This window comes from Lissotriton helveticus, chromosome 2_1 (assembly GCF_964261635.1).
Source record: "Lissotriton helveticus chromosome 2_1, aLisHel1.1, whole genome shotgun sequence".
Lineage (NCBI taxonomy): Eukaryota > Metazoa > Chordata > Amphibia > Caudata > Salamandridae > Lissotriton > Lissotriton helveticus.
The window spans coordinates 1,426,888,708-1,426,911,124 of NC_136059.1; the positions used below are offsets into that span (position 1 = coordinate 1,426,888,708).

The 22,417-nt window shown below is 47.2% G+C and overlaps 1 protein-coding gene and 1 long non-coding RNA gene across 3 annotated transcripts in view; one reads left to right on the plus strand and one right to left on the minus strand.

The window, feature by feature from the left end:
- Positions 1 to 22,417, minus strand: part of ERCC3 (ERCC excision repair 3, TFIIH core complex helicase subunit) — a 2,074,468-nt gene that overhangs the window by 1,364,644 nt on the left and 687,407 nt on the right. The window lies entirely within an intron of this gene.
- On the plus strand, positions 14,898 to 15,809 carry LOC144819783 (uncharacterized). Its single transcript, XR_013607564.1, has 3 exons — positions 14,898 to 15,018; positions 15,138 to 15,198; positions 15,655 to 15,809. It is a non-coding gene; the product is annotated as an uncharacterized LOC144819783 (long non-coding RNA).

The following is a 22,417-nucleotide window of genomic DNA, read 5'->3' on the forward strand; positions in this document are numbered from 1 at the left end:
CAATTCCTTGTTTTTTGTTTCTCCCCATAAAAAATATAAAAAAAAATATAAAACTGTTCAGAAAAGCCAAAAAAGTAAAAAATGTTCAAAAAACAATAAAAAAATATAATACAACAAAAAGAATTAAAAAAAACAGTTCTTTTTAGAACTACCTCCAATTTATAAAAAAAACCTACATTTAAAAAAAACTGTCATTCTTTTTTCCCCATGGTACGCTCCCCGATACGCTCCCCTGTGCGCGTACCGGGCGCTCCCCCCGTGAAAATCAGGGCCCCCACATCAAACCTATGGGGTCAGGGGGGGGGTCTACCCTGCCCCCTTTTTGGTCATTTCCCCCTTTGTTTTTGCCACCTCTTGTGTCTCCATCCTACCGAGACACAAGATGGCGGCCGCTCCGGACTGTTAGAAATGTTGACAGACACCCGAGAGCCAATCAGCTTTCCGCTCGCGAACTCGCATAGCGCGCTAGTACGCGCCCCGGTGCGCGTACCGGGGCGCGCTTATTGATAGATATATTTTTTTTAACCTAAATTACTCAAAATCCACTGGAGCACATATCTTGAGACATAGCAAAGGCACATCGGGCTACCAGTCCCTTCAATTTTGCCAAGTTTGGTGGAAATCCATTCAGCCGTTCGGGTTAAAAGTGAGTCCAACCGCCCTATGGAAATTAACATGGGGAAAACACGTTTTGGGACCCCCCTTTTATCTCGGCCCCCGGTTGACGAATCCCCCCCAACCTTTCAGGAAAGGAGCAGAGCGAAGCGGGCCATCTTCCTTGAGAAATTCGCGAAGATTCGTCCACCGGCGCCAAAGTTATTCCCAATAGAATGTTGCGGATTTCCTATGGAAAGTAGATCCTAACTATAACTACCTACTGGCGACCGCCAGTAGGATGGATAGATGGATATATATATATATATATATATATATATATATATATATATTAAACACCCTTGAAAACTGTGTATATTCTCTGAGGTTTCCACCTCTAACTCAGTGTTGATTAGAAATGAAAAACATCATTTACATATGCATAACAATTTTACATGAAAAGTCTTTTCTTGTAAAATGGGAATTATTTGTGGCTCCTCTTGCATTTATTGCAACACTTGTAACAGAGTAATGCAGGTGTAAATAAAAAAGTGCAGAGAATTGTGTGAGCGTGTGCACATTCCCACCACATTTCATGCCGAGGCGACGACAAGAAACCTCCACCTAGAAACATTATATCCAAATCATAGAAAAAATAAAGCAATATTTTGTGTATTTCGAATAACCGCTAACACTATCTGGCTAGTGGAGTTTCACTCGCACACTAGACAGTCTGTTTAGGAGCACGAGCAAAGTGTTAAATGGATTGTTCCAGCATCACAGCCTGCCTTGGCACCTTACTTCACCGTGGGTGAGAGCTGAGGGAGTTGAACACCTCCTGTGGAGAACAGCCTGCAGCCAGCCAGCTACTCGTTTGAATCCTGACTGGGCCACTAAACATCTCATCTTTCTGAGGTCAATAAAATTAGCGCCACCGAGCGGGGTTGCAACGGTACCTGCTATACACGCGCGCCCCCTCCTTGCAATCGTGCCATGTCGGAACTCTTTCTCGTCAGGAGGTTATTTTTACCCAGTCAGCCCCCCGAGGGCGCGGATTTCGAGGAAACCGTGCGCGCCACAGCGGGAGAGCGTTAATCGGAGTCGGCGGCGCGGAGACAGGTTGATGGGCGACCTCGTGGTGGCCACGCCCTCTAATCGACCCCCCGAGAGAGGCTGCTGTCCCCACGCACAAGCCACACACGCGTGACAGGCAGCTAGCTCTAACCCCCACACACTATGGAAACCGCCAACCTTGAATTATTCATTTTTATTACCCAAATATTGAGATCCGGGCAGTGCCGCAGCAAAGAGTGCCATGTGCCCTAATAAAATGAGGGCGAACATGCCGCCATCGCCTAGTTTTGAAGTAAAAAAAAAAAAACTACAATTGTGGCGCAGTTTGGTCCTTATCGTTATCGTTAGCGAGAGCGGGAATGAGAAGAGCTGCGGGGAGGAGAGCTGCGGGCAGAGGGAAGAGGGGCCACGCACGACAACAAACCGAGACTACAGGACACCCAGATGACAAAAACAAAGACGACAGACACGAAGAACAGTACACATAGACGACAGGACACGGACAAGACCTACAAAGTAAACAACCAGAAAACAAAGACAAGCCATGGACGTACAAAATGCCGCTTACCTGCTAGCAAATCAAGGAAACTGAAATCGCACAACCCACCCCTGCAAAACACACGTCCAAAATGGCCAAAACATGCCGAGAAAAAAAAAACATCCGCCCACCGCCGCATGACGTTCTAGAAGGGGCAGAATGAGAAAAAATCTACGGAACGCCCACGAATCTGCTCGGACAATAACGGACAGATCTCTCTTCCAATGGCTAGCCTCCATTTATGGAGCTAGTCAATGGAAGAGACAGGCGGGACAAAGCCTCGTACTGCTAAACAAAAGATTTCGCCTGCGCGAACACTGCTGCGCAGTGGACGCCAGGCGAAACCTAAAGAATGACCATGTGTTCATTTAAGCCAAAGGAACAGTGTGCACCGAAGGGATATACTAATCTAGCAACTGGGTAGTTTTAGAATACAGATCAAACTGCACATCTATAGCATATAATTCCAGGACAGGATTTAACTTAGGGTTTGATACCTTATATGGGCAATTTGTAAGTGGTGTTGATGTCATACACCCAAATTTGCGCTACTCAATCATCGACCCTAGAAAGAAGGCTGGGTAATTTTTTCTCAAAAACTACAGAAAGCTTGACTATTTCCTAACTGAAGGGTATGGGGTATAAATGGTATTCAGTTAGAGAAGTGTGCTGGAGGCACAGAAACAACTGGCAGGCGGTTTAAAAGAGCTTCGTACTCCTCATTGATGGCTATTTTTAATGGTTACTTTGTTTTCAGTGGTTTATTTTCCCTTTTTAGCTCTGTTGTTCGTTTTCAAGCTTTAATCAGTGTTATCAAAAACTGTCAAGTGATAAAAGCAAGAAAGGGGATAAGTTGCTAAGTTAAGAAGAGGGGAGAGTGTATGAAGTGAGGGCGAGAGCATTTGTATGGAGAGGCAGATGGGAGAGAATGAAACAGCAAATAGTGTGAAAAATCAAAAGAGAGGGAAACAGAAGAGAGTGAAAGATGGAAGGTGAAAACATAGGGGGAGTGCGAGAGTCAGGGAGATAGGAAGGAAGGAGAGAGAAAATGCCTGATTTAGGGAGTGAATAAAGAATGAGAAAAAAAAGGAACGGTGGAAAGTGAAAGAGTGGGGTAGGGAGAGTAGAGGGTGAGAGAAAAGGAGTGTTTGGTATGGGGACCGAAAAGAGTGAGAGATGGTAACAAATAAGAAAGAGGGAGAGATAGATCAAGAAAAATGTATAGAAGAAAAAAAGAGTAAAAGTAAAAGGAAGAGAAATAGTGACAAAGGTATGTGGATGGAAGATAAAGGGAGGGGAAAGTAGAGGAAAAAGAAATACAGAGATTAGATCTACTAGGTGGATAGTTCTCTCCACACAGATGAAGTTGATGAAAAATCTTCAACCACTATCTGGCAACACTTCTTTGGCCCACCAATGGCCTGGGAATGAGCAGGGTAGGGAGCACGAAAATAAGTTACCTACCTGTAAGTACGGTTCTCCAGTATTGGTATCTTTCATAGATTCACATGCTTGTATCATCCCCATCATCTTAGTGGGAGTCCCACGGTACCCTTACAGAAACAGTGGATACTATCATAGGCTACAATGCAATGAACAGTCACTGCAGTAGTCTATCTACTTTCTTTTGAAAAAAAGAACCAAACTTAAGTAATACCCAATCAGGTGACAGCACCCTGAAGGACACTCCAAAGAGAGGCTCAGTTCCTCAGATTTTTTACTGCACGTCTTGTGATCGGGAGTCTCCCTGAGCTCTGCTCAGTTTTTCTTCAAATTTACCAGATATCTTCTTGAAAATGTTGGATTCTTCAAAGAAAGGTCTCTTCATGGTGTGTGGCTCATGCAGTAAGACGTTTCAGCGACGACTAAGGTACCATCTCAGCCGACTCCCTCGTTGACAATCTCTTCACAGACAACGATAACTTCCTCGTTAACGACCACCTCTTCGACAACTACAACCACAATGACGACCGTTCCTGCATAGTCGGCTATAGTGACGATTTAGTCTTCTGTTCCCATTATGTCCTCATCAACGACATAGATACAGCTGCCGTCTACGAAGCTGAGGACGCTGTAACCTACTCCTGGCCATAAGAGCTTATTGATGTTACAACTAACGCCTTTATACTCTTCGACGACGTCCTTATCGACAACACCATCGATGAGGCGTTTTCTCCAAAATACTTCAGTGGTTTCACCTTTGCCACCTTTAACCTTTTCGGAGGAATGTGATAATGATGAAATGTTTGGCCCTGCTCACAGTCCCTCCCAGCTTCATGTCAAATATCTTGACGATGATTAGGACAACTATGAGGGTTATTAACAACAGGACTTTCACACTCTACATGCAAAAATGCAATACATGGAGCCTGTACGTGAACCCATGGTCCCCCTTCCTGCGGCATTAGTCCAAGAGTTGCAAGAAAAGTTGCAGGACTATCGTACTCATTTACCTTCGAGTGCCCCTCCTAGAGATATTGGGAAGACACGACCACAAAAGACCTGAGAGAAGGAAAATTATTCTTAAAGGTGAGAGGTCTGCATCAGAGATCATCGGTCCTTCCATGGATGTGGCCTCTCTAGCTTTTTGTCAGCTCGCTGGAGCAGCTGTCTTTAGGCGACAAGGGTGGTTGAGAGCAACAACATTTTGCCCTGAGGTGCAAAGCAAAATACTAGATATGCCTTTTGATGGCGATGCGCTTTTTGGTAAGCATATTGATGACGTCTTGCAGACCATTAAGGCGGACACCCAAACAGCTAAGGCATTGGGTACGCTTCAATATAAGAAGACTCCCTTGCATGCAGCATGTGGTAGAGAAACGTACTCATTTCGCGGAGTATACCAAGAATACCAACTTCAGACTTACACCTTGTGAGCAGCCACCACCCTGAGGTCCCCTATCCCCCATTGGATAACATTGGGCCTCAGCACTCTGCACTGGCCCGCCCTAGTGCCACTGAGGGTGCTTAGAGAGTGCATCCTCGACCCTGGGGGAACCCTGGCACTAACCCCAGAATACCAACCCCAAAACCCAAGTACTTACAGTTAAACTGATAACACTGTTTCTCCGATAGGACTGCATTGACTGCTTTTCTGTGAAAAATCGAAGTGTGGAGTTGGTTTGTATGAAACCTTGAAAAAACTGCAAATATTCAAAACCTGAATTAATTACAGTTTCTCTAGGAAATGTCTAGTGTGATATCTACAGCGGTACAAAAGGGGGTGGTAATGGACGGAGCAGCTGAACCAATCAAACACTCACACCCAGTCAAAAGATCTGGGTTTAATCCATCACCGTTCTTTAGCCCACTCTGCCACCCCAGTTCAGACATGGCTATATGCAATTCAGTCTGACCCTGTGCCTCATGGGAACAGTCCAGCCCGAACTGCCAAGCCATGCCTTCCCTGGACCGGAAACAAGCTTCCGAGGACCGGTTTCTGGCATTACAGCCGTCTTCAGCCCGGCTTGCTTGAATCCAGTGGCAAAGTGAGCAAGGGACTCACGTCTGAGCATACCCTGCCACACTTATGGGGTACAAAAGGGGGTGGTAATGGACGGAGCATCTGAACCAATCAAACACTCACACCCAGTCAAAAGATCTGGGTTTAATCCAACACCGTTCTTTAGCCCACTCTGCCACCCCAGTTCAGACATGGCTATATGCAAATCAGTCTGACCCTGTGCCTCATGGGAACAGTCCAGCCCGAACTGCCAAGCCATGCCTTCCCTGGACCTGTGATATCTAGGCATAACACGCTGATTAGAAAAAGTAACTTAAAAAGTAATATGAAAAGTAATATACAAAGTAATCTCAGACGTAACTGTAAAGTCATTTTGACTGTTGACTTACCTGTAAACAAACCAACTGCTTCTATAAGGATATCGTGGTACTCCCACTACAACGACGGGGAGGGATGATTCAAGCATGTGATTCTATGAAAGATCCAATGCTGGAGAATTACAATATAATCCAGTCAAGCCGCTTTAGCTAATGCTCGCCAGGAGCCAAAATGATATGAAGGACTTGCGGAGTCAGAGAGGCTGCGCTGATGGGTTCCTTTTGACAAACCAGTACACACAATAGAGTGACAACCAATAAAGGTGTTTAAGAAACAGCAGCATACCTTCTGCTGCAAGTTTCATCAAGCGCCACAAGTAGCTAGAAGCATGTTACCTGATCAAATGGGGAGAATGGCTGAAGCCTATCTTTTTGGTATGTTAGGGAATACTTCCATGTCATTCTGTGTCCAACAAAACATGTTGGGCGGGAAGAGCGAGACGTCTAACTATACTGTTGTGCTTTCTCAATGTTTTTTGTTTGTTTATAAGGCGCTTCCAAAAGCAGATTACAATCTTTCAAAGGTAATAAACGATTAGGGCAGTGTGTCCAAAGATCACACCCTCTGGGTGTCTAGTACAAAAGTCAGGAAAGGAAGACGCCAACAAAGCAATTACGACTTTGTTGGCGTCTAGAATTTTCGACTTGCGTACCAGACGTTCCTACCTTGTGTGCCAGCCACCTAGAGTGCGTGATCTTTGGCCAAATGCCTTTTTTTTATAAACTTTGTTTATTAGTTTTTCAACATAGTACAATACAAGAGTACGGCTGGGCGTTCGACGGGGCAGCATCAAGAGCATATATCATTCACAGTATATGACCATGTAAACAAATGAATTCAACAATGGGCTGAGCAACGGGACTAGTGGCATACCATGCCGTCAGGGTAAGCATACACAACCAGCATACACTAGAGGGGGGCATGATTCGGTGTATAACAATGGAAGGTAGGGAAAGTACATCAGGAGTACATAAATACATCAATGGCCCATTAGTAATGGCCTATGGTAGCCAGGAAAGTATACATAGGTAAATCTCACGAGCATGTGCGATCGGAAGCATCCCAACTATGTGTTTATCTAAGGGTATGTGCATGTGACGTTTGCGGATTGTTATCGTCATGAAGGTCATCCCCAGTCTGGGCCAGCAAATAGGTAGTTAGTGGTCCCCATATGTCCTTCGGTCGGTTAGTAACCGGGAGTAATTCAGCAAAGGTTGTGTGTTGTTCCTGACTGTGCGTCATGTCCGCAAGCCACTCCTTAAATTTCGGGGCCCTGCCACGACCCCATCTGCACGCCACCCGTTTCTTTGCAAGCAGCAGTGAGATATCTACGAATTTCCTACATGTCGGGGGAATGTGCGGTGTGTGTCCTAGAAGTGTTAATAATGGATCAGTACTTATGGTTATCCCGGTCATCGTTTCAAGAGCCCTCTGCACCTGCTGCCAGTAGGCCTGGACTGGAGGACACTCCCAGGCAAGATGTAAAAAACCTGCATGTTCCGTGTGGTACCGTTCGCATTTGTCGTTATCAGTTAATTGGAACCTACATTTTTTCACAGTGGTATAATATATGCGCTGCAAGAATTTGTAATGGATTATTTTGAGCCTGCTACTGGCCGATATCCGGGCTGTGAGAGAACAACAGTAGGACCACTGCTCATCCGTGAGCTCAACGGTGAGGTCAGCGGACCAGTGTAGGCGGGCAGAGGATTCCGGTACCGGAGCACATGTTCGAACATGCCGATACATGCCCGATACTAAGTGTGAGCCATCTAGGGAACTGAGCATATAGTGCAGAGGAGGCAGGGGCTCTGGCTCGTCCGGGAAGTCAGGTAGGATTTCCCTCATCCCTTGTCGCAGGCGTATGTAGTAGAATACCTCGAGCGGAGTGCGATTATGCGCAGCAAAGAAGAGGTCCACAGTTGAATAGACCAGCTGTAAATAGGTCTCCCCAACATGTGATGTGCAGTTTCTTGCAGAGCAGCCGGAAGCCTTGTTCACTCAGGAGTGCGAGTCTAGGGTGATAGGCCAGTGGCATACGAGGGGAATATAGGAAGGTGCAGTCCAGTTTTTTAGCCAGTCGGCGCCAGGCCTCAATTGTGCACGTGACTGAGGTATACGGTGTGGTGATATCCGATGCTGGGCAATGTAGAAGCCCGTTGAGGGGGAGAGGGTTTGCAATCCAGTCTTCCACTGCCAGTTGCGGCATAAAAGGGGTGGGAACCATCCAATGATAGGCATAATGTGCTTGAGCACACAAGTAGTAAAACTCAAAGTCAGGAATATCGAACCCTCCTTTATTATAAGGTTGTATCAGCACGGACCATTTCAAACGCGGGTTCTTACCCCCCCAAAACAGACGGCAGAGCTCTGACTTCAATGTTTTTAAAAAGAAAGCACCCGGATAGTACGGGATGTTTAGGAAAAGGTGGAGGAAAGGGGGGAGTACTACCATTTTAATGAGGGACGCCCTTCCCGCCATGGAGAGGGGGAGGGATATCCAGCGATCAACCTGAGTGGCTAGCCTCGTGACTGCCACACCATAGTTTGAGCGTGGCGTCTCATCTTTGTCACGTGAGACTTGGACACCTAGGTACCGAAGTTCCGAGCGGCACCACTCCAGGGGGTAGTCAAGGGAGAAATCCACGACAGCATCTGTAAGCGGGTAAAACTGTGACTTAGCCCAATTAATATGTACCCCGGACATCCCGCCGAAGGCAACAAACTCTCTAAGTAGGGGATTTAAGTTACATGCAGGGGTTTTTGATAAATAGTGTTATATCATCCGCATATAATGATACATCAATTTGACGCTGAAAGCAGCGGATCGCACTCTCACGGTGCAGTTGGGGTATCCTACAGGCCAGGGGTTCAACATCTATTGCGAACAATAGTGGGGATAAGGGGCATCCTTGACAGGTGTCTCTGGAAATATCAATGGAAGCGGACAGACGGCCGTTAATCAGGACTTTCGCCGTTGGTCGTGTGTATAATAACTGGACCCACGAGATGAATAGGGTAGGAAACCCCATACGTGCCAGCATGGTAAACCAATACGGCCACTCGACTGAGTCAAAGGCCTTAGTGGCGTCAAGGAAGACCGCAGCGACAGGGAGTGCAGGATCTACAGTATGTAATAGGGAAAACAGAGTGCGCAGGTTGTGAGAGGTGGAGCGGCCCGGAACAAATCCAGACTGATCTGGCAATACAATCCGGGTCATAAATAGAGATAGTCTGGTAGCCAGCACCTTCGCCAATATTTTGACATCGCAGTTCAGGAGCAAAAGTGGACGGTAAGAGCCACAAACATTGGGGTCCTTACCACGCTTTAATAGTGATGTTATTACGACTTCGCGCATCGATTGAGGGAGGAGACCATTAGCCAGTGATTCCTCAAATACCTCGCGGAGGACAGGGGCCATAATGTCGATGTATGTTTTAAAAAACTCTGCAGGGAGCCCATCAAGGCCGGGCGCCTTTCCATTTTGGAGTGACATGATGGCATCTTGAATTTCATCGAGCTCAAAGGGGGCAGCAAGGAAGGCCCTGTCACTATCACTAAGCCAGCAGAGGGCCACATCGCCCAGAAAGTCGTTGTATGGTATGTCTGAGGTCGTAGCGGTGGTGTACAAGGTACGATAATGCGAAACGAAGGCAGTGAGCAGGTCATCAGAGTCTCTAAGTGTGCATCCTAGTTCTGTTGACAGTTCTAAAACCGTGTTATTAGTGTGGGGCGATCGCGTCAACAGTGCTAGGGCCTTGCCCGGTCTATCCCCTTCACAATATTTTCTCGCCCGCCAGTGTTTCCCTTTAAATTTGGCTTCCCTATCGGCTTCCTCCTCATATTGCGTTAGTTTGTCTCTAAACTCCGCATGAACATCTGAGGTATCGCCCTCCACCATCCGAGCCTCCAACGCTTTCAGTTCACTATCAAGCTTGCGGATCGTGCGTTGGATATCGCGCAGGACCCCAAAGCTCTTCGATATGCAGTATCCTCTTACCGTTCATTTAAAGGCCTCCCAAATACTGTCAACAGAGTCAACGGAACCTTTATTGTTGGGAAAGAATGCAGCAATCTTTTCTCCGAGTTCAGTGCGGAACACAGTGTCTAGAAGGGCCGCTGGTTGCAAGCGCCAGTGTGGCCTAGGATTGTCCCACCCAGGTATTTGTAGGTGCATCAGGACGGGACTATGATCGGAGTACGTCCTCGGGAGGTGTCACACTTTAGAGACCCCCGCACAAATCTCTGGTGGTGAAAAAGTAGTCCAGTCATGCCCATGTGCCCGTCAGGGATGTAAAATGTGTGCCCTCTTTTCGGTGGGGATGTAGATATCTCCAGCTATCTATAAGATCGCCCTCTGTGATTAGTCCACCCAGCGCTTCCCTAGCCCTAGGTTTGTAATGGGACACCTCGTCCGCCCGGTCCAGGTGAGGTTCCAGTGCTAAGTTAAAATCCCCCCCCCCATATGATATGTCGGGAGCCAACATCCAGTTTCAGTATACAAGTGTGATATGCCATAGTCGATACAAGTCCATCAAAGTCTCTTGAACGATGCGATTCTCCTCGTCGCATGACCAGCCGATCCAGCTCCCCACAGAACCAAACTCCCACCCAAGGTTAGAACTCAACCCCCCTCCCACTAATGCATCCCAATCATGCCAGCAGCCACCCATGTCCACGGCCCCCCTCCCCCCTCCCCTCCACTCCCTAACCGACACATCATGTGTCCACAAAAAATAAAGGGGGTACACCCGCAGGGGGAAAACAGCAGCGAGGGCGCACAGCCACGTCTCCACCCAAAAGCCTACTGTACCGCCCTCGGAGTAGGCCTGGGAGAGATAGTGGTCCCTGTAATACTTTACCAGTGGAGAGGTCTCGTAGTCTCCCGTGGCTGCAGAGAAATTAAGCGAACTGGTACAAGGTCCAAAGGAAAAGGCAACGATGAAAGTCCAGGAATCATTTGAGTTATGAGGATGGTCTCGCCTCACTCGTCGTTGTCCATTCGAACCGATTCGTCCTCGAGGTCTGCATTGTTCCTCCGATTGTCTTGCTGTGCCCTGCGAATCTCTTTCAAGTATTCCTCAGCTTTCTGCGGATTGGTGAAGAACCTCTGCTTGCCCTGGTGTGTCACCCTCAACTTCGCCGGGTAAAGCAGGGCATAATCCAGCTGGGCCTCCCTTAGCTTCTTTTTGACAGCCAGAAATTTGCAGCGTTCCTCCTGCACCACAGGAGTGAAGTCAGGATAGATAGAGAAGGTGACTCCATTGTGATGTAGGCTCTGTTTGGATCGGGCAGCCCGCAGTTCGATGTCTCGGTCGCGATAATTGAGCAATCGGGCGATAACCGGCCTGGGCGGTGCTCTGGGCTTAGGAATCGGTGCCAGCGATCGGTGCGCCCTTTCCACTAAAAATTGAGGGGAGAAGGCATCGTCCCCTATCGATGCACGGAGGATCTTCTCCACATACAGTTCCATCCGCCCAGTATCTGTGGACTCCGGAACGCCCGTGACGCGGATGTTATTGCGCCTGCTTCGAGCTTCCAAGTCCTCATTCTTTGCTGCTATTACTCGCAGTAGATTATCCATGCGGGCTAGTTGGGTTGTATGGGAAGCGGTGATATCGTCGCTGTCCGAAATACGCTTCTCCGCTGTAGTGAGTCTCTCTTCATGCTGGTCCACTTTATGGACCAAGGCGTCCATCCTGGAGGACATCCTGTCCACTTTCTCCACCACCGTGGCTAATCCCTGTCGCATTTCTGAGAGCAAGCGGTGCATATCAAGTTCTTTTGAAGGGGAGGGCGCAGTTGCCGGGTCCGCACCGCTAGGCCCCGGCTCCACAGTCCCGGTCTTGGACCCTTTCTTTGCACTGTCAAAGTTAATCTTCGTCTGACGGTTCTCAGGGCGCACCATCGTGCCCCCGCGTCACTCACGTCTCTCTAGTCTGGGAACAATAGAGGCAGCGGGTGGAAGGTTCCGGCCAGGCAGGGCAGTGTGTAGTGTAGCCAGACTATGAATAGTGGGCAGAGTTAGGTCCACACCTCTCAAGCCTGTGTTCCAGTGGGTCACGTCTATCTGAGGACCACCTCGGCGAGATCGTGAGGTAGCGTGCTGGCCAATGGAAGACAATAGATATACAGGAGTGCGCCACAGGCGGGCTCAGCCACAGTCAAATGAAGTCTGTCCACGTGGTAGGCGCGGATGAAGGGTCCAGAACCATCACGCGCTCAAAACAGTCCGTACTTCAGGCCGAAGGATCCATCCAGGGGCTCTCAGCCACAACAACAGCCAGGATCACAGCGGCGGCAGTGGCTCTCCAAGCAGCGTGATATAGAGTGCACAACGATAGGGAGCAGCTGAACATGCAGCCCCGCCGAAGCCTTCAACCGCCCCAGGCAGGGGGGGGTCGACGGTCCCGTCGAAGTCCGGGGAGGCCCCCTCTCCGCAGCCCCTCGGGGCCATGCGTGCCACGTCCACCCTCCGCGCTCTGTGCACAGCGGGGGGTAAAATGCACCCCCGCAACGAGGAGACCCCTCCACAGGCCCGGCGGAGAGCAGTCCAGAACACCCCCGCCTCAGCAGAGCGGCCCAGCCGACCACAGTAGGGTACAGTACCTTGGCGCTAGCGATGGGGCAGGATGGGCAAGATGGCTCGCGCCGCGGGTCCGTGGGCGTCTGTCCGCCAGCCGCAGTGTCCCCGCCAAACGTGAAGCAACAGGCAGCTTTGGGGCTCCGGGTGTCCACACAGAAGTCCGATGTGCAGGGCGAGCTTACAGTGCGCGGCAGAAGGACGCTGCCGCGCGCGCCAGTCAGTCAGCGTTCGAGGCCCACCGCCTCAGGAGAAGCACCGGTCTCGCGTAGTAGATCGTGGCCAGCCGCAGCAGCACAGCAGATCCAGGGGTAGTGCCGGTGATACTTGCGCGGTCGATATCTTGCTCGTACGTGCCCCCAGAGGTCCCAGAGTTGGACCGAGTGAAGGCGATCAATCACGGCACAAGTGCAGCCACGTTTGGGTACAATAGCCCTCCAGCAAGTAAGGATCAAGTGAGGATCATTGCATCAAGGAACGGGAGCCACACAGTCAGGCGGCCATTCCGTTTGTGCGCCCTCTAGCGCCCCTCTTTGGCCAAATGCCTTAAGCGTGATATTTTATGAGCCTTAGGCTGGGAGGAGGAGATAGGACCCCACGGCTCACAAGGCTTAGACAGATTTTGCCTGGATCAAGCAGCCATACCTCGATTTTTCTGTTTCTTTAGCTGCCCAGGATCTGGTTTAGAAAGGCAAGTTGCATTTACTTTATGAGAAGCAAATAAATTCTTTTGAATCTTAGACTGTATTTGATTTGTTTGTCTATTTGAAGATTGTCACATTTCTATTTTGCAACTGTTGGTCTTGATGAAGGTGGAAAAAGTATTATGTATTGTTCACAGAAACGTACATCAAGGCTTTTGATTTGCCTACTGTTGTCAGCCAGTTAAGGAGGAAAGATTAAACATCTTCTTGGCTTTGGGACTGTGACCCACAAAAGGGCCCGTTTTTAATGAATGGACTAAACTGGCTTTTGATTTCGAAGGTGTTGGTGGGGGCTCTTTAAAAATATATATTTTGTAATTATTAATTGGAATACTAATTGACTTGTGTCTTACTCAGAAGAATGCTGGTTAATGTGTACACAGAAATCAAGATTGGACTTGTTTAAATGATTGTCTCAAATACTGGCAATTAGCTTGAAACACATTCTACCTTTGCCAATGGACCCCGATCAAATCAGATTAATCTGTGACAGACCGGGAGCTGACAATGTCAGGATACTGGCCCACTGAGATGAAAAGGCCCACGGCAAAAGTATCCCAGATAACATCCTTTCACTCAATGCTTAGAAGGCATTCGACTGGTCCGCTGTACCTTCCTGAAGTAATGCTGGACAAGCTTAAATTGGGCCAAAAGCACTCCGATACCCTCTTGGGTCATGTTTGCGCTATATAAAACGCTATAAATAAAATAAATCCTTCTGGGGTTTGCCCTTGCTTCCACAGCAATATAAAGGGCAGAAATACATACCTTGCTACTGCAACAAAAACTTTCCTTGCTTGTATGGCATCAGGTGGCATCACAAAAGAGTCTCACAACATTCCCCTTCCACAACACTCAACACAATTCCTCAACTCAGAATTTAAGGCGGAAGCGGCACCAACATCCTTTCAAAGTGGGGGGAATGCAGAGCCCTTGGTCATTTCTTTTAGAAAAGACTTTAATCAGTGCAAACAAGAATTCCACATCTCTGAAGAAACCAGCTTCCAATATCTCCAATTTTCTCACTTGGTGCTACCCGCCCAACCCAATCGCCGCCACAAGACACCTCACTACTTTCAAAAAGCTAGCTCGTAGCTTTTCAAGTTCCAGTGTCCTTATATCCAGAACATATAGAACTATCCAAAATAGAAAAGCGGCCAAGAAATTCACCTTCTAACATAGATGCTAAAGGGATGCTGAGACTACTATCTCAAAGGAAGGTAAGACCTTATCAGACAGCGTCGTCATCAGGCAGATGGACACAGTTCCAAGTAACTCATTGCCCCACAAAGGAAAAAGCAGGCTATGGCTTTTGGATACCTACGTGCTTAGCATACTTGTGAAATATCACGTAACTAATGAGGCAGTTTTGGCTTGTGATCCGGGAATAACATTGTTTTAACGCTTTTGTCTACTGACCGGTTAACGAATTACAAGGAGGGTGTTTTCACTATGATTTTGGATAAACGTAAACATACTATTGAGTAGAACAATTCTTTTTAATGTGCTATACCAACTTAAACGCTAGATAGATGGTGTATTATTGATATTGCTTTCACTTGACTCGCAGGATACTTTTGAACACTTTTTATGGATTGGGTGGAAACAAACTAATTACTGGAAGGATTGGACGCTTTTTTATTGGATATGCACTTGGAGCAGGACGTTTTCTTTTGGAACAAAGTGAGTGTACCACTAGTATGTCACTGATTTGGATTTTTATGTAGGAAGCCTGTATTATGAGACTTACGCAGGTAGATAATAGAGCTTGTGCGTGCTCACGATTTTTAATATTGTTGCAGATTTTGAGCTAGAACAAAACGTCTATTTTCACCTATATGACTGTTTCATGAGACATATTTGGTGAGCATACTTTGATTATTCTTATCACATGTTGACTTGCATGCCTCTTTTGGCTCACAGATACGCTATTCACCGATTTGGGTGTGAATTGGGTCTATCCTTCTAGACACAATCTCGACTTTGGTTTTTTTTCTGTGGTTACCTTCATTTGGTTTATCTTTCTCTCCATATTCTTGTTAGCACTTAAAGAACGTAAGAATTGGATTTTCACCATTTCTGTGCCTTAGTGGACTAATAATTTTTAATGTTTGTATATCACAATGCATCATCTTAACTTTGGATGAGTTCTTAGTGCAAACTACTCACACTTTGTTCTCGATCTCTATATCAGCTCAACCTTTTGTTTGAACGGTTGCCACTTTGTATATAAAACTGTAAATAGGACAAGTTTTTATCTTATAACAGTATTATTTTAGTGGAATGCGATTGTGATTATGTTTATTGTAATATTTACAGCCCTGACTAAGTCTATTGGTCTTTGACGACCTAGACGAAACACGTGTTGGCAGCGGTTGTTTCTCTTCCTAATGTGTGAAGATTGGACTCTATCAAAGAACGAAAGAAAACATTTTTTTTTTTATGAAGAATAAAATGAAGAGCATTTAAAACATTGGGACTTGATATTTTGAATTGACTTCATCTCTTTCAGCTCAGGATCTATTGTATGTGTTGTAACTGTTTAACTGTGGCCCTTTGGTGTCGCAGGTTTTGACTCTGGTGGGGTGACCAGAATCTGATCCTTCTGAGCTTATCAAATATTGTGATTGAATTAATAACTATCTCTTCCCAGCGCAAATTATCCTCTATCACCCTTTTTGTTGCTGTTGTATTCCGCCATCTAGTGGTCGGGTCCAGAATTCTAGTATTTCTTCTCTTTTTTTTTTCATGGCCCAGGGGGATGTCGACAAACCATTTGGTGTCCTTCGTGACGTTGACGCGCTTCCTCCGGAAGCTCCAACCTTTGGTCGCCATCTTCTGATTCTTTTTTCTTGTCTTGTGTTACTTTTGTTTCTCCTTTAATCTTGTAAAGTCTTTTCTTCAGTTTTAATCCCTTTCCTCCTGTTCCATTTTTCTGGCGGAGGAGGGTGCGTTCGCTAGTGAATCCAGAAAGTCTTCAAGCTGCAAAACTACACCGACAGGTAAGAAACTATACATTTTGGAGCGTGAATCTTTCTGGATTCACTATGCTGTGTATAGACTTTGTAGCAGTTTGTCCTTATTGTGGTGGTTGGGTGGAAGATGAGCTCTGGTTACTGAATATGTGTTGTAAGACCTTCCGTCCCACTTGCGCTTCCTTGTTCGTTTGGATATCCACACAGTAGTGCTTGGTGAATGTGTGCACTGAAGACCATGTTGCAGCTTGTCAAATGTCTTGAATTGGTGTGTTAGCTAGAAACGCAATTGTAGCTCCTTTCTTTTTTGTTGAGTGAGCATGAGCTGCTCCTTGGAACGGTTGACCCGCTTGTTTGTGGTAGTGTGGTATGGTTTGTGCAAGCCACGTGCAATGGTATTTTTGGTAACTGGTCGTCCCAAAAAACTGCTGGCAAAAGATACACTCCTTTGTCCTTTCTATATAGTGCATTAGTGCCCTCCTGGCGTCCATTGTGTGTAACGCCCTTTCTGTGCTTGTGGAAGTTTTTGGGAAAAAACCTGCGTATTTGAATTGTCTGATTGATGTGGAACCGTGACACCACCTTTGGCATGAAATGTGGGTCCGTTCTCATGACAATCGTATCACTGTGCATTTAAAGGTAGGGTTCTTGAAGTGTTAGCGCTTGTAATTCACTCACTCTTCGTAGCGATGTGATCGCTACTAAGAAAGCAGTTTTTAGCGTGAGCATATGCAGCGCAGCTCTGTGAATAGGCTCAAATGGTGCCTTCATCAATTGCATTAGCACTACATTGAGGTTCCATGCTGGTGCTGGCACTCTGTTTGGAGGTGCGATTCTTTTTTGCTCCTTCTAGGAATCTTTTTACCACTTGGGAGGTGAAGAAACCTTTCCCCGTTTCTCCTCTTGTGTAAGCCACTACTGCCGGTAAGTGCACCCTTAGGGATGTGTAGCTTAGTTTATTCTGTAGTAGATGCGTTAAGTATTTTAGTACCGTTGATTCCCTTGTAATCTTCCTATGTAGTTTCTCCCTAATGCACCATTCAGAGAATATTTTCAATTTTGCTACGTGGCACTTTCTTCTGGCTCTGACTTTTTTGCACTCTATTGTTTTTATTGTTGGAAGTGCACGACTCCAGAATAAAGCTATATTGCGTACACTATCCCATTTTACCACAAGCACATTTCTTTATTACTTTTTACTAATCACATATGCACTGCTTTCTGTTACAAACAAACAACATCCACCAAACATCTTGCATGGTAACACCACCAAGACCAACCATCTCCTAGTAACATCCGTGAAGATGGTAAAAAACGGACTACCTACTGTGACCAAATGATGTATTGGGCGGTACAGGACGAGTAACTGATGGACATTTTTTCACAAAGGGTAAATGTCCAGTAGTCTGCTTAAACTTGGAAGCATACACATAGTCATCTTCACACACACATAGTCTTCCGATCTCCTTAGACCCACAGTTACTCTTTGTGTTTCCTAAGGTCAAACAGTACACAATGTCATTCGGAAGGTCTAGGGCGAAAGGGGGGTCATCACTATTAAAGGAGAGGGGTGGTTGACATATATCCCCACGATAGGAATTCCACATGCCCCACGCATGGGTCTACTTCTTAGGGCAACCTCGGGCCACATATACCGTTTTTTTCTCTAAACATTGACCAGTCTAAATCTTTCTTCCAGTCGCCCACCTCAGGAGGCTGAGACGCTCCCCACCGCTACACAATATTTCTCTTGGCGAGCATGAGCCCCAGAGTGACCCATTGTGTTACCCATTGTGTTAAGCAATCATTCAGATTCGTCGGTTCCCAAATATTCAGTAGACATCTACGAGCATTTAGGCTGAGTTACGTGGACAAGACTGTGTTAATGACGTCATGCACCCTGCACCAGTAGGGTTGAATAATGTCACAGTCCCAAATTATATGTATAAAAGTACCCATCTGGCCACATCTCCGTCTACAGTCTCCCCCCGTCCATTCTCCCCATCCGTACCAGCTGGGGTCCTGTTACATATATCCTATGGAGTACTTTGAGTTGGACGAGTCGGAGGTGTGCTGGTATTGCCACGACTCGAGACGAGGACAAGGCCTCCTGCCATTCCTCGTCGTCCATCTCGATTCCATCTCTGGACCATTTCTCCCGAAGCGACTGGAGGGGTTCTGGCATATTGTTTATCAATTTTTTATATATCAATGAGATGGTGTTGTCCGGGATGTGAAAATCTAAGACTCTGTCTTCCAATGGGGAGGATTTGGGAAGGGCGGTACCACGCTGCAGATGAGAACGCAAAGCGTGTCTGACCTGTGTGTAACGTAAGAATTCCGAGTTAGCTAACTCAAATTGCTGTTACAAGGTGGCGAATGACTTATCAGTCTTGTCCCAAAGATCACTTATATGCGAGAGACCTAAGAAGTCCCATTTGTCAAACCCTTTGCTTTTCCACAGGCTACTCAGTTGTTCAGAGTCCCATAGCGTGGTCGCAAGAGTAAGCCTGTGACTCCATCCAAGACATTTAGGGGTTGTGTGCCAAACATGGACCGAGTGTTTGGTAGGTCCTGTAAGAGCAACGCGACGTAGCTTGGAATAAAGAGCCCACCCGATAGGAGCCACCTATCAATGTTATAGCCTGGATCCCCGGGACGCGTGTAAGTGCAATGGTTGATAGCAGCTAGATGGGCCGCCCGATAATACTTTTTAACATCAGGGAGGCTAATGCCTCCGTCATACCAATTCAAGATGAGCTTTCTAAGGGCAATACGTGGCTTTCCACACCACAACAAGTCCCGCTGGAGACCCTCCACCTCTCTGAAGTAGGACGCTGGGTCCGGGTCTAAGGAATTCTGCAGGGCAAATAAGAACTGAGGCTATGACATCATTTTAAAAAGTGCCGCTTTTCGCAGCAGGGAGAGCGGGAGAGATTCCCAGTTGCTTATATCCTTATGCAGCTTAGTCAAGGGGGGGGAGGCTGGGGGTGGGGGGGGGGGGGGGGGGTTGAGGAGTAGGTTCTGGGAGTAACGGAGTGTTGGGCTCAGGGAGAGAAAAATCCCCAAGTATTTGAAGCCATCTGTATATATTTGTATTGGGCATCCCTTCTATGGGACGGGCGGCTCTCCAGCCAAAACAAACCACAGGGATTTCATCCAGTTAATAGAGTACCCGGAGAACCTACTGAAAATAGCAAGAATATCTAGGACAACAATCAGGGACTGCCTCGGAGAAGTCAGATAAAGTAGGATATCACCCGCGTAAACCGAGATGCCGTACTCCCATTCTGGGGATAAGCGCATGCTACGAATCATCGGGTCTCTACGTATCCAGGCCGCCAGAGGTGCCAAGGCAAGGGCAAACAGGAGGGGGGATAGTGGATATCCCTGCCGGGTCCCCCGATCCAACTCAAAGGTGGCAGATTTTTTGTTATTAACCACTACTTGTGCTAGTGGTTTAGCATACAGAAGCTGCACCCATTGAATATATTTCAGGCCAAACCCCCAACTTCTCCAGTACTGCCCAAAGATACGGCCACTCAATGGTGTAGAAAGCCATGGTGGCATCTAGGGAGACTATTACAGCTGGTTCCAGGATCGCAGATGTGGGCAACCTGAGATGCAAGGACCAAAATATAATATATACGTGAGAGGCTACAGTGTGCTCAGGAATGGAAGGTGTGTTGCACTGTGTTTGGGTGACAAGTCCGCCATCCATCCACCAACCCCAAGGTCTCAAGAAATTCAGGAAGCCAACATGTAGCAGGGCTCAATACTCAAACCCCCGCCCCCCCCCCCCCCCCCGGATGCTGATCCAGCTCACCTGAGACTACTGAGTTGAAGTCTCCTCCCAGTAAGAACACGGTTTTTAGTTCTAGGTAGTTGATGTGCTTTATTGGATCCTACTGGGTTTGTGTGCGCTCCCCGCCCCATCTGGGAGGCAACTGTTGTAATGGTTACTGTTGGAGTTGGTTGTGTGAATGGTCTCCCTTATGCTATGTTCTCTTTGTTCCACCATGCTATTTCTTGCTGTACTGCTTGCGTGACAACTACTAGATTCTCCCAACTCCCTGTCGCTTGTGACCATTGCTGCTGGATCCATTCTTGGAATGGTCTCATGTGTAGGCGGATATTTGGGACCAAATGTACGCACAATGCCATAATTCCCATCAGTTTGCTCACTGTCCTCACTGTCAGAGCTTGCCCCTTGCGGTAAAGATGTGTCTGCTTGCATATCGCCAAAGTCCTCTTTGCACTTGGGATCCCCTTGCTCCGTATGGTGTTGATCTCCGCCCCTAAGAATATTTTCACCTGTTCTGGTTCTATTGATTTCTCCCAATGGATTGAAAACCCCAGTTGGCTAGTGTTTGTATCACTACTTCCATGTGCCCGTTCCACTTGTTGTATGAGTTTGCTTTTACCAGACAGTCGTCGAGGTATGGGTATACATGTATTCCCTGCCTCCTTAAGTGTGCTGCTACTGTTGCCAGGCATTTTATGAAAACCCTTGGTGCACATTTGACTCCGAATGCCAGCACTGTGAACTGGTAGTGAGTTTTGTTGATCATAAACCTGAGGAGGTGTTTGTGTTTGCTGTTGATGGGGATGTGCAAGTAAGCGTCCTTTAAGTTGATGGTTGCCATGTAATATCCTTCTTGTAGCTGTGGTATGACCTCTTGGAGTGATGTCATCTTGAACCTTTGAGTTTTTATGAACCGGTTTAAGAATCTTAGGTCTAGAATTGGACGTAAGGTTCCGTCTACCTTTGGTACGAGAAAGTAGGTGGAGTAGACCCCCTTGTTCCGTTCTTTGTGTGGTACTATTTCTATGGCTCATTTACTTAGCAGTTCTTTTGCTTTCTGCAGCAAATGTGTACGCTCCTTTGCTTAGAGTACTCTGCCTCTTGGCTTTCTGTTTTGAGGTGGGTTTTCCAGGTCTATGCAGTACCCAGGTAAGAGGTAACCAGGGAGAGGTGTGGCGCCGCGGCCAGGGCGACTGACGCTGGAATCTGGGGACCACGGTTCGATCCCCGGCTCCGGCGGCAGGGTAGCCCAGCACCATGTGACTCTGGGCAATAGCTCGCTTAATCTTCCCGACGGCCCCCCAGCGCCTAGAGACCCTTACGGGTGATTGTGCGCTTTACAAATGTGGACTTTACTTTTTACTTTACCCGTATTGTATGAGGTTTAATATCCATTTGCCTGATGTTATTTCCCTCCATTCCTGGAGGAAGTGTTTTATTCTGCCTCCTACTGGTGTTGTGTGTTGGAGGAACTGTTGTAGATCTTGATTCGTTCTTAGTCTTTGTGTTGAATCTTTCCGCACCCCCTGAGATCTTGGCCAGGTGTGCGTTGGTTCTGCTGATGAGTCACTTGGATGAGGGTGGCTGCCTTCCCCTCTGCCTGTACCCCTTCCTTGGCCGCGCCCTCTAAAGGATTGCCCTAGCGGCTGCTACTGCCAGTTTTGTCGTTGCTGTCCCTGCTGCTGTCCCTGGTTACCTCCTTGATAACCTTGTTGGAAGGTTTGGTGTGGTGTTACAGGTTGGTGGTTCACCCCTACCTGTTGGCCTCCTTGATGGTGTCCCTCTTCTCATACCTCTGAACTGCAGCGCCCCCATGGACCTAGCTGTTTCGTTGTCCTCTTTCAGTTGGTTCAGTTTGTCATCAACTGTTGCGCCAAACCATTGTTCCCCATTGAAGTGTGTGTTGAGGATGTTGTTCTGAACTTCATTTTTAAAGCCGGACATCCTTATCCAGGCATGCCTCCTTTGTGATCGCCAGCATCATCTGCTTGCTTGATGTCTCTGCTGCGTCCAGGGCAGACTTCAGACATGTTTTTTGCTCTCTTTCTAGCCGTGGATGTGATGATCTAATTGGCTGGGACTGATCCCCGAATGCACATGGGGTCCTTTGATGAATGTTTCTATTTCTTTTCTGCTCGTGGATTTAATGCCCTACACATAGCAGTCTCCTTGAAGGCCTCCTACCCCTGATCCAGTACACTTGGGAGCATGGGCAGGAACTGGTTTCTAGTTTGAGATGGCAACAAGGTTTCCAAGAGGAAGCAAAACTGGGGTTTTTCTTCCTCTAGCCGCACCCCATATG